Genomic DNA, 13,150 nt, shown 5'->3' on the forward strand with positions numbered 1-13,150 from the left:
TGCTGTGTATGCACCGTGTTTTATCCAAATATACGCTTCTTGATAAGCATTCATTCTTATTTATTTATTATTTATTTATTTATTTTTGGCTGAGTTGGGTCTTCGTTGCTGTGTGGGCTCTCTCTAGTTGCGGCAAGCGAGGGCTACTCTTTGTTGTGGTGCACTAGCTTCTCGTTGCGGTGGCTTCTCTTGTTGTGGAGCACGGGCTCTAAGCACGCAGGCTTCAGTAGTTGTGGCACACAGGCTTAATTGCTCCACAGCATGTGGGATCTTCCCAGACCAGGGCTCGAACCAGTGTCCCCTGCATTGGCAGGCAGATTCTTAACCATTGTGCCACCAGGGAAGCCCCGAGCGTTCATTCTTGTTTTTTTCCTCTACAAGTAGTACCATTACGGACATTCTTCTTATGCATATGTCCTTATATTTTGGAGCTTTATTTAGATTATGGGGATGGTAACCCATTGCTGGGTTAAAAGGGATGTTGTCATAGATGTGCATAATTATATATAAACGAAAAAATGCTATTGTAAATCCACATATCCCCATTTAGAAGAGTTCCATTTTCTTAGCACCTTTACTAGTGGTAGTTGTTTGCTCATTGTATGCTTGTTCATTCCATCAACAAATTTTGAGTATCTCTGCCATGTGTCTGGCACTATTCCAGACATCAGAGTCAAAAAAGTTTCTGCTCTCTTGGACTTTCGAGTCTACTGAGGGAGATAAGTAATAAGCAAATGCAGTACAACCACTAATATGATCTAATAAATATTGCACCAATACAATAAAACAATCAGTTATACTAGGTAACTGGTAAGTGTTATAAGGAAGAATAGAGTAGGATAAGATGAGAGGGAGTATTGTGGGAGAAGGATTCTGTATTGGGTGATCAGGGCAAATTTCTGAGCATTGACTTTTGGGCAAAGACCTGATGTAAGAAGGAGTAAGCCATGATAATACCTAAGGAGAGCGTGTTTTAGGCAGAGGGGGTCGATGTTTCTTGCGTTTGAAGATGCGTTTGAAGCTGGACAGTGTGGTTGAGTGATAGGAGAAGAGTGAAAAGAAATGAGGTCAGAAGGGGTAGTCTAGGCTAGGTTAGGCCTCGTCAGCCATAGTAAGGACTTTGGTAAGGTGTTAACTGAGGCTTTTGAATCTTGATGCTCTGATAGATGTAAAGTAGTATGTCATTGATACTTTATATTTTTCTGTATAATAGTGTTTTTAAAATATTTTCATATGTGTCTTTGGATTGACTCTTCTGCCTATTAATACTTACTCTTCTGCATATTTATATCCATAGTCCATTTTCCTGTCAAGTTGCTTTTTACTATTGTTTTCTATGAGATTACTTAATTATTTGTTTTGTATTACAAATACTTTCACAAGTATATCATTTAATGACGAGTTATGGTATTTTTTCTCATCCACAAATTGTGAATTTTTTTGAAGTCAAAATTATTCATGGTGTCAGTGTTTACAGATTTGTGACCATTGTATCTGCATGAGTTGCCTTTTCTATAAGGTGTCTCTTTATTCTGCTTATGACTTTTAATTTTATATTGCACATTGGCTGATATTAGTAGAGAGAAAAGATTTTGCCACTTACCAGCTTGTGACTTTGGACAAACTTTTAAACCTCTTGGTGCTTTCTTTCCTCATCTATAAAATAGGGATTATAACAGCATCTACCTCATGGGGTTGTTATGAGGATTAAAAGAGTTAATACTTTTAAAGTGCTTAGAACAATGCCTGGCACACTATGTATTCTACAAGTGTCTGTTATCCTTCATTAGCTGAGTGAAGAAAGGGAAATATTCAGAAAATCTACCAGCTGTCTATACCATCTTAGCAAAATACTCAAGAAAAGACTCAAATTTAATTAAGAAAGAAGCTAAACTAGTTTTACCTTGCATTGTTAAAAAAAATCCAATACTGATCTTTTTTGGGGGTGGGATGGGAAGATGATTCTTTTTCTCTCTTTCTCTCTCAATCTTTTGTTCTTTTAGCCTAGAAGCTTGTATGATTTTTGTTTTTTACATCTTTATTGGAGTATAATTGCTTTACGATGGTGTGTTAGTTTCTGCTTTATAACAAAGTGAATCAGTTATACATATACATGTTCCCATATCTCTTCCCTCTTGAAGCTTGTATGATTTTATCCTTGAAGTAATAGAGAATTTTATGAAGCTAATCTAGGGTGTGTATTTTCTCAAACAACCTTAACTGCGGCTCCTAACCCCTTCAATCTACAGGCTTATATTTTCTTTTATTAATTTATTTAATGATTGCCTTTCCTTCATCTATATTTTGTGAATTTCTCCTGGCACTCCGTGACTTTTTTATGAGAGATGCCTTTGGATCTGTCCAGGTCAGTTGTCATCTTTTCTCTCGAGTCCCGTTTTTTGCATGCTTGCTCAATGTTTTAAGATAGGTCTCTGGGTCTCCCCTGGTGGCGCAGTGGTTAAGAATCCGCCTATCAATGTAGGGGACATGAGTTTGAGCCCTGGTCTGGGAAGATCCCACATGCCGCGGAGCAACTAAGCCCGTGCTACTGAGCCCACGTGCCAGAACTACTGAAGCCTGCGTGCCTAGAGCCCATGCTCCGCAACAAGAGAAGCCACCACAATGAGAAGCCCGTGCACAGCAATGAAGACCCAACGCAGCCAAAAAATAAATTAAAAAAAAAAAGGTAGGTCTCTGACTTGACCTTTAATTAATCAAGGTCTAAATAGTGACATTTCTCCGCTTTCATTTATCTACTTAATTAAAAAAATTTAAATCCATCATCTGTGATTTGTAATCAAATTTCCTTAAGCATTTTCATTTTGTATGTTTAAGGTCGGTGCTTTGCCCTCCAGTAGCTCTGTTTCAGGAGGTGATCTCAGTTCTGGGTATGCTGCTGCTTCCTCACTCTGGCTGCTAGATTAGGGGCCTTGTTATTTTCCTTTGCCTCCACGGGGTCCCACCCTTGCTCAGGGCTCAAGTCCTGCTGCTGGTGTACCTCCAGGGCAACTCCACTAGTTCTGAGAGGCACTGGTGTTTTCTGTCTTGGCAGCCTGGTGGCACTCAAGCCAGAAGGTTGTTTATCCCCTACTGAGAACTCTCTGCTCTCTGGATTCCTGATTCTGGGGCAGGAAGGATTCAGTCAGTTTGTCAATTTCCCGCTATCCCTAAGGGCCAGACAGGTGAAAAGGAATGAGGTTTGGTATGATCATATATTAGTGGCTTTTCAATCCTCACACCAGGACTCTTGCTCTTTCTACAGGACCCCAAGGTTTTTATCTGGCCTGAAAGGGAAAGTCCGGAGTTTAATCTCTTCTGAATAGATCTAAGCAGACTTGAAGTTTAGCTTATACACTCTACCTGCTTGCTTGGGGGAAGTAGTTGGTATTTGGGCTGGAGTTGAAAGAGTTGAGCAGTAGGAACTAATTCACACAGCTGTTTTCCCTGAAATCTCCCAATCTTGAGCTCTTAACTTTGGGTCATTTGTTAGACATCTTTATGTAACTTTTTCAAGGACTTAATGGATGCTTTATTTTCTCAGCTCATCTGAAATCATCTGTTTCTTTTTACATGTTGAAGGAAACTTGAATAGACATAAGTGGTTTACCATTCTAGGGTTGCAGTTTTCTCTTTGAGAACTTTATAGATATTGCTTAATTATTTTGGTATTTGAAATTGCAGTCAGACCCACCCCTAATGTTTACAGGATCCAAGGCAAGAGTTCAAATGGAGATCCATGTACAATATGTCTAAATATTTTAAATGTTTGAATCATGATAACAAACTTAAAATATATTCCATCCTCTTACCTTGGCAAATAAATTTTTATTACAATAAAATTGAAAAAGATGGGTAGCACTATGGTTTTTATATGACAAAGTACAAAATATCAAAGTGGACTGAATTTAATTATTGCACATATCTGGATGTTCAGCAGCAGTGTCTGGGTGAGTAATAAAGTCATATGCCTTTGAATAATGTTTTTGTTTCTTTTGTTCAGGTCTCTCCTTCAGGAATGCTGCTTATTTTGATTCTATTCTCTATATATTTGGATATTCTTCCGTTGCTTTTATCTTTTCTTGTCTTTTCAAATCTTTATTCTGAAGAAACTTTTTCATTTGTTTTGCTTTCATTCTAACAAAATCATTAATTATATTCTTATAAGAATTTTCTCACAATATCTGTTGGCACTAACATAAAGTACAAAAAATGTATTCCAAGTGTATAATATTTAAATATATTTCATTAAAATGGAAATTAAAATAAATATTAAAATTATTTTTGTTTTAAAAAGTTGTCTTAAAATATTCAAAGTTATTAAAGCTAAAAGACAAAATATGAATACAGTTAGTGTCTCAATTTTTTTTTTTTTTTTTTCCGGTACGCGGGCCTCTCACTGTTGTGGCCTCTCCCGTTGCGGAGCACAGGCTCCGGACGCGCAGGCTCAGCGGCCATGGCTCACGGGCCCAGCCGCTCCGCGGCATGTGGGATCTTCCCGGACCGGGGCACGAACCCGTGTCCCCTGCATTGGCAGGCGGACTCTCAACCACTGCGCCACCAGGGAAGCCCAGTGTCTCAATTTTAAATAAAATTTAAATAATTTTTGAAACTTTAATGAAATGTTATTAAATGGTTTTATAAATAAAACTCCTTGCAATTTTAATGTTCAATGTCCATCTTGTTGATAAGGTAAAGAATCAGTAACACTTCACACGTTACTTGTTATTTCTACAACTATTTATACACAACTGTAAGAGTAATAATAAGGTACTTAATATTGCAAAGTGTTGAACTTTATGTACCTGGTGTGAATACCTTACTATTTGTGAATCATTATGTCATTTTAAAATTTAGTCTTATTTAGTCTCTTGAGAACAGCTCTGCCACTTTTCCTCCTTGACATTGCCATTAGAAGAAACCAGATCACTTGTCTAGTAAGATGTCCCACATTCTTGATTTGTCTGATTGTTTAACTTGTTCTTTTAACTCCCATATTCCTATTAACTGGAGGTTTAGCCCAAAGGTTTGGCTGGAAACATGGTAAACATTTCTTGGCAAGAATGCTTCATGGTTAATGCTGTATATTTAATATTGCATCCCATCAGTGAGCACAAAGTGTCAAGTTTGTCACTTGGCTAAGATGATAATGCTAGCTCAATCAGTTGTAAGATATGTTTTTCCTTTACAATAAGCAAGTAATCTGTGGGGTGATATTTGGTTCTGTGCCAATATCATCTTCAAAAACTTTACCCGATGGTTTTAACATCCTGTCTGAATTAATTATTTCAATAAGAACTGCAAAAAGATTTTTCCAATTAAGTAATTCCTCCTACATTTATTAGCTGGCATTTTTCTATAAAGAAGAATTTTCCCTCATCAACAGGAGATAAGTAATAGTTCTTCCCCAAAGGCAGGATAAATGTTTAATTCTTTACAGAGTGAAGAAATGTTTACCTATAAGGGATGAAGAGGCCATGGGAACAGGAGAAGGATGGGAGCAAGACTTCTCTGAGTATAATTTTTTTTCTTTTTTTAACCATTTAAAAAAATTAAAGTATAGTACAATGTTGTGTTAGTTTCAGGTGTATAGCAAAGTGATTGAATTATACATATGTATATATGAGTGTAATTCTTATAGCTTTTTCTCTTACTAATGTGTTTTATATATTCAAAATTAAGTTTAGAAGGAATATAAAATGTAAATATCCAAATTTAACTCCAACAATCAAAAGGCCTATTTTTATTTCATTTTGGTAGGATCTATACAGAGAATATAATTATTCCAATGAATGTTGAATATAATACTCCATTTGTACTTCCTTAATAGGATACATTCTAAGGACGAAAAGAACTGCAAAGAAATCTTGAAACTTCACTGGTAATTTTATTGCTGATACTAATAGAATTATGAGGACCCAAGACTTTCACTGCCAGAGAAAAGATACACAAATATAAACCCAGAAGTTCATAAAGATCCCTGTAATATCAAATATGATTATAAATATTAATAGGAACTCATTTAAAAATATTTAAGAATATTTCCTAGTTTTGTCCATGGAAAGAACATAGAAAATGATGCCCCAACTGGTAAAAATAAGATTCCCAGGTATGTATGATCTCACTCACAAAATTGGCACTCTATGGCAAAACTGCAAAGCTGGTTAAATCCAGTGCTGTACCCCTCTGGTGCCTACACCTATGAAGATGGACTTACCTGGAGAAAAACACACCACACTAACTGAATTCATCGCCCTAACCTGAAGTGGGCCTCAATGATACCTCACGGTTGAAGTATAGATTCTTGGTCCACCAACTGTGCTACTCTCTTGATTATTTCACACTTCTCTTTTCCCCTATTCCCAAGTCACTTCCTCTATCCTCACTCTGCCAGTTTTGCTTCCTAATTCTCTGAGAAGATGGAAACAATCAGAAAAGAACTTCCTAGGCTCTCATCACATCTACACTCTAAAATCCAAACCATCACTCACATGTAGTCTAGCATCTTTCCTGCTGTTTAGAACCTCCCTTTCCTCCACATAGGGAGAACATCTCATCCTCTCCCACCTTGCATAGGGACATTACGCCAGCATTCTCCCTCCATCACCATTGTCCCTCGCTACTTAATTATTCCTATCAGCATATACATATGTTATTTCCCCATCCTTTAGGAAACTTCTCCTAACCCCACTCTCTCTGCCAGCTACTGCCTTGATTCTCTGCTTGGCAGCAAAACTCCTCAAAAGAGTTATCTGTATGTTCCATAGGGCCCACGAAACCACCGTCCATATAAATTTATGGAATATTTTATCTCTCCAGAAGGTTTCCTCATGCCCCTCCCTAGTCAACACACCCTCAAAAGGTAATCACTATTCTGACTTCCATCATTATTTGTTTTGCCTAAACTTCATATAAATGCATCATCAGTATGTACTGTTGTGACTACTTTCACTTAATATAATGTCTGTAATATTCATCTGTTTTGTTGCAAGTATCAATAGGTTTTTTTTTAATTAAATTACTATGTAGTATTCCATTGAATAGCCTCTTTTGTGACAGACCTCTTCAGGAATTTCGCTCATTTTAAAATGTTGGATTATTGTCATTTTCTTACTGATTTAGAGATGTTGGATGTACGTGTCATGAAGATCTCTCAGTCTGTGATTTGCCTTTTTACCTGCTTAATTGTGTCTTTTGATGGGTATGGTTCTTAATTTTAATGAAGTTAGTCTTTTATGGTTAGTATTTTTTGTCTTCTATTTAGGACTGTCTCGAGGAAATTTTCCTGTTTTACTCTAAAAGCTTTATTGTTTTACACATTTAGAACTGTGATATATCTCAAATTAAATTTTGTATACCCTGTTTGGTAGGGGTCAAGTTCTATTTTGTTCCATAAAATATCCACGTGTTCCAATACCCCTTATTGCAAAGCTATTCATTCCCTTATAGACTTGCATTGATATCTGTCATAAACTGGGTCTTTTTCTGACTATTCTCTTCCATTGGTCTATTTGTATATCCTGTGCCAGTCCTACACTGTCTTAACTTCTGTAACTTTGTACTATGTCTTGAATTCAAATACGTTCTTCTCAAGCTTGACTGGGTTCTTCTGGTCCTGATGTTTTTTGATACCTCAAAGTAATACATATTGATGCACCCAATGCAGATAAGGCCAATTTTATGTTATCAGCAATCAGTTGATAGGGAAAAAAATATCTATGTGGTGCTTGAACAAATATTTTGAAAAGCCTCAGATGGCAAAATCTCACCAATAGTATTTTAAGTGTCCATAGTTCACCTATTCTCATTCCTACATTCTCCCCAGTCCAATCATGTGTGGAAATGTACCAGTTTTTAAAGTGAGCGTGAAGTTATTGCTTTATACCAGGTCCACAATGTTCATTTTGAGAATAGTGGTAAGAAGTGGAGGGTTAACAATGATTATCTATGACAAAAGCACAGAATAAAGGTATAGGTAACAAACCCCCGGCTTTATCCCATGTTTTGTCATTGACAGCACCAGGATCTATTAATAATGTATTGAGAAATTTTACATCTATATCAGTGGTTCTCAACTGGGTGGGGGGGTGATTTTTACTTCCTGGGGGACATTTGACAATGTCTGGAACATTCTTTTGGTCACAACTGGGGCAGGAAGTGGGACAGAGAGGAAGGTGCTTCTGACTTCTAGTGGGTCCAGACCTAGAATGTTGCTCAACACCCTACACTGCACCAGACAGCAAAGGATTATCCAGCCGAAGATGTCAGTCTGCAGAGATTAAGAAACCCTGATCTAGATGGTCACATCTTTCTCCAACAGAAAGATATTCGGGTAAGTAACTCACCCATTTAATTCTGCTATGGTATGTGCAAATCAAGAGAGCAAGCAGACAGCAGATGCCTTGATGAGTCAATATGCTACAGTGGGGTGGAGAGGTAGGATTTAAATGTTAAGATAAATCACATCAGTTTACCAGAGAAGAAAATCAAGAACTGAAGGAGGTGGTAATGTGAACTAAGGGGTCACAGTACGCCCCCCCACCATGGAGATTAAAGTTGACAAACTCTTTCTCACTTCTGTGGGACCTTCTCTCCTGACACATAATTGTTATGTGGAAGGGGATGGAGATATGCTACCCTACTCTCAGATGTTCAGAGGGAAATGGGTTTTTTGGTAGCTACAATCTGAAGCTAGAGTCTACATGTCTACATATTGTTCTTTAATAGCCCCTTATATTTTTCCTGCTCTTCTGCTCTCTCTGTCAATTGTTCCTTGTCTCTCCTAGAGTTTAGAATCCCAGGTTTTGGAACCACCCATGTTTTTTTCTATTGGGTCATTTCCGTTAGCATACAAATATGACACTATTATGTCTACCATCTTAAAACATAAAACCTTTGTTTGAATCATTTCTCTGTTCCCCTTTTCAGCAAACCTCAAAAAGGCTCTGTTTACTCATTGTATCCAATTTCTTTCTTCCAATTTTTCCTGAAGTCACTTAAATAAGGCTCAGCCTACCTTCTGCCTTGTCTCCCTAATTCCATCTGTGCTCGACATTCTATTCTCAACACAAACAGCCAGAATGAGCTTTTAAATATGCAATGGCTTTCTTCAAAACACTGCAATAGCTCTTCATTTCTTAAAATAAGAGCCAACGTTCTTTCGTATCTATAAGGCCATGCGTGATCTGGCCCCATTTACTCCTCTGATTTTCTGTCTCCCAGTCCTCTCCTTACTCATTTCACTTCAGCCACTCTGGTCTTTTTGATGTTTCTGGGACTATCCCAGACTCAAGATCTTTGTACTGCTTTTTCATTTGCCTGGAACCCTCTTCCTCCAGATGTTCATATGGTACACTCTGTTATATCCTCAAGTCATTTCTCAATGAAATCTATCCTACTATAACTCTTTAAATTATAAATACTCCATGTTGCATTCCCAGATCTGTTTCTTCCCATACTGCTCATCAACTTTTACAATTGTTTATTCAACATTTATTGATTACCTACCGTGTGCCAGGCATAGTACTAGTTGCTGGGGATACATCAGTGAACAAAATAGACAAAAATATCTTCCTTCATAGAGCTTATATTTCAGAGGGAGGAGAAAGATAAACATAATAAGAAAATCATGTGGTTTTAGTAAAAAGACAAATTAACAGTGGATAATCATCAGAATAATTTCGCAATTAAAAAAACCCACTGATTCCTGGGTCTCACTTCAGACGTACTGAATCAGAGCCATCAGAGTGAGGCCTAGGCGTGGGGCCTGTATTTTATAAAACTCTAGGTTATTCAGAAAGATTGAGATAAATGCTTTAGAGTATAATTATGTCTCAGAACCAAGGATAATGGCAGATTTGCTCCTTTCTCTAACAACTTATTCACATTATACTTATATCTTGACAGAGAGGAAAAAAGAGATAACCACAGGAAAATAAGTATTCTAAGATTTACGTTTCTGGATGATTTTTTTCTGTGCCAAGATTTTCCCACTGTATGGGCATTATTTGGGAAAATAGTCATTAGGGAAATGGTGAGGGCAGACCATTATTCAGGAAGAGGAACTCTCACTTTCACAGCCTGGGTGAGAGGCAATTATCTTTTTTAAAAAAAATATATTTATTTGGCTGCACTGGGTCTTAGTTGCGGCATGCGGGATCTTTGTTGTGGCATGCGGACTCTTAGTTGTGGCATGTGGGATCTAGTTCCCTGACCAGGGATTGAACCCAGGCCCCCTGCATTAGGAGCGTGGAGTCTTAGCCACTGGACACCAGGGAAGTCCTGTGTGGCACTGATCTTCTGGTTAAAGTAATGAAAAAGATCCATTATGAGGAAAGAAAGGTTTTGGAGAGGTAGGTACCTTTCAGCAATTCTGTTGGGAGGAAACTATATGAAACCTGGTATTAGTTATCTATTGAGTAAAAAAATGACCCTAAAACTCAGTGACTTAAAAAACAAACATTTATTATTGTATAGTTTCTGTGGGTCAGAAATAAAGGAGTGGCTTAATTGGATGGTTTAGCTTGGGATGTCTCATGAGGTTGCAGGCAAAACATTGGCTGTGGTTGTGGTCATCTGGAATCTCACTGGTATTTAAGGATCCATTGCCAAGATGGTTCATGCACATGGCTGTTGGTAGGAGACTTTAGCTCTTCATTATGTAAGCCTCTCCATAGGGCTGCTTGCATGACCTTACAACATGGCACCTGCCTCCCCACAGAGCAAGTGATTCGAGAGAGAACAATACAGAAGCTGCAACTGCAACATCTTTTATGACTTAGGCTTAGAAATCACGACCTATTATTTTTTGCAATATCCTATGGCTACCTAATATGGGAGGAGGCTACCCAAGGTCATGTATACCAGGAGGCAGTGATCATTGGGGGTCAGTTTGGAGGCTGGCTATTATACTTGGGGTATTGTCATTATGGATGGCCCCTGCTTGTTGATTACTTTACTTTTCCACATCTGTAATGAACACAGTATTATAACTTATTCTACAGTAGAAAAACAGAAAATGTGATAAAATAACCTCAGCAGCTGCCTATGCCTTAAGAGATTTCCTGTAGGAGACCGAAGTGAAATTAACCTTCTCTTCTCCTTAAGATTACCCAGGTTGTCCCATAAAGGACAGTTAGAATCCAGTAGCAAATTAATGCAGTAACAGTCTATGCCCTCATTGGATTCATACCAGGAATACAAGGAAAATTACTAAGGCAACAATAATAACTAACTAGATTAATAGATAAAGGAGAGAAATGATAGGAGTATCTTTGCAGATGTGTACAGGCATTTTACAAAATTTGACATTCTTGACTTTAAAAAAAAATCTTAATATCACAAGAATTGGTAGACATTTCTTTAACATATTTTTTTAAGAACTCATGTATAGGCTGGACTGGGCTCTTATCTTAGAGGTTCTGGAGAAGAATCCTCTTCCAGCCTTTCCAGGTTGTTGGCAGCATTCTGTTCCTTGTGGTTGTAGGACTGTCATTCCCATTTCCTTGCTGGCTGTCAGCTGGGGGCTGCTCTCAGCTCCCAGAAGCTGTTCATATTCTTTACCACATGGCCGACTCCATCTTCAAAGGCAGAAATGGCATGTCAAATCCTTCACATATTTGGAATCTCTCTGACTTTTACTACCAGCTGGAGAAAACTCTATGCTTTTATAGGGCTCATGTGATTAGGTTAAGCCCTCCTAGATCCTCTCTCTGGCTTCAGGTCTATGGATTAATACACTTAATTGCACCTGTCAAATCCTTTTGCTATGTAACTTATATAATGATGGGGAAACCATTAGAGGACAGAGACCATGGAGGACATTAGAATTCTGCCTGCAACAGAAGTTTAGAAGAACAAGGACAGGATTCTGAAGGTGGAGTGTACAATAAACAGAGAAGTGACATGAGGCTATAAAGAAATTTTAACATGTTCTTCCTCTGTAATTTAAATATAGTCTCAGGACTTCCCTGGTGGTCCAGTGGCTGAGGCTCCGCACTCCCAATTCGGGGGGGCCAGGGTTTGATCCCTGGTCAGGGAACTAGATCCCACATGCATGCTGCAACTAAGAAGTCTACATGCCATGGTGAGGATCCCGTGTGCCACAAATAAGACCCAGGGCAGAAAAAATAAATAAATATTAATAAGTATAGTCTCAGTGGGGAAAAAAAATTGTTCTCATATAGAAAATTAAAAGAAAACAAAAGGAGGGCTGTAAGTTACGAATATTAAATTGCACCTTTTTGAAACAAAGTGTCACTAACCACTTCTGTCATTAATTATATGAATTATATGAAGACTATTCTGAAGTTCTATTCTCTGACCATTACAAGATTTTTATGTGGGTTAATTTAGAGATGTGTTTCTTAAAAACATTTACAACTGGTGAGAACCTACTGTATAGCACAGGGAACTCTACTCAGTGCTCTGTGGTGACCTAAATGGGAAGGAAATCTAAAAAAGAGGGTATATAGGTGTATGTATAACTGATTCACTTTGCTGTACAGCAGAAACTAACACAGTATTGTAAAGCAACTATATTCTAATAAAAATTAATTAGAAAAAACATTCACAAATCTTTTTTTGAGTATTTTCTTTTTGAAGTATAGCTGATGTACAGTATTATGTAAGTTACAGGTGTACGATGTAGTGATTCATAATTTTTTAAGGTTATACTCCATTTATAGTTATTATAGAATATTGGCTATATTCCCTGTGTTGTATACTATATCCTTGTACCTTATTTTATTTTATTTTTTTATTGAAGTATTGTTGATTTACAGTGTTTCAAGTGTACAGCAAAGTGATTCAGTTTTATATGTGTGTGTATATATATATATATATATATTCTTTTTCAGATTCTTTTCCATTATAGGTATTACAAGATACTGAATATAGTTCCCTGTGCTATACAGTAGGTCCTTGTTCCTTGTAGCTTACTTTATACATAATAGTTTTTATCTCCTAATCCCCTACCCCTGTACTGCCCCTACCCCCTTACAAATCTTTCTTAATGACTATCTCTTTTAAAAAGTGGTTTTTACACAGAAAAAAAGAACTATGAAATTGGAAGTATGTTTATTTTGCTTTTCTTAACCCATTGGTACAAAATGGATCACTGAGGCCTTTTTCAAGGGACTACTGGAAATCATTC

At 37.4% G+C, this 13,150-nt stretch overlaps 1 long non-coding RNA gene across 1 annotated transcript in view; it reads left to right on the plus strand.

The window, feature by feature from the left end:
- Positions 1-2,550: 2,550 nt before the first annotated feature.
- The window catches only part of LOC149749234 (uncharacterized), a 35,329-nt gene continuing 24,729 nt past the window's right edge, over positions 2,551-13,150 (plus strand). The window contains exon 1 of the long non-coding RNA XR_016393166.1: positions 2,551-8,329. This is a non-coding gene — a long non-coding RNA (uncharacterized LOC149749234). The remainder of the gene's footprint in view (positions 8,330-13,150) is intronic.

The sequence above is a fragment of the Delphinapterus leucas genome, chromosome 5, assembly GCF_059928025.1.
Source record: "Delphinapterus leucas isolate spDelLeu-1000000601 "Yukka" chromosome 5, BTC_Dleu_Yukka2, whole genome shotgun sequence".
NCBI lineage: Eukaryota > Metazoa > Chordata > Mammalia > Artiodactyla > Monodontidae > Delphinapterus > Delphinapterus leucas.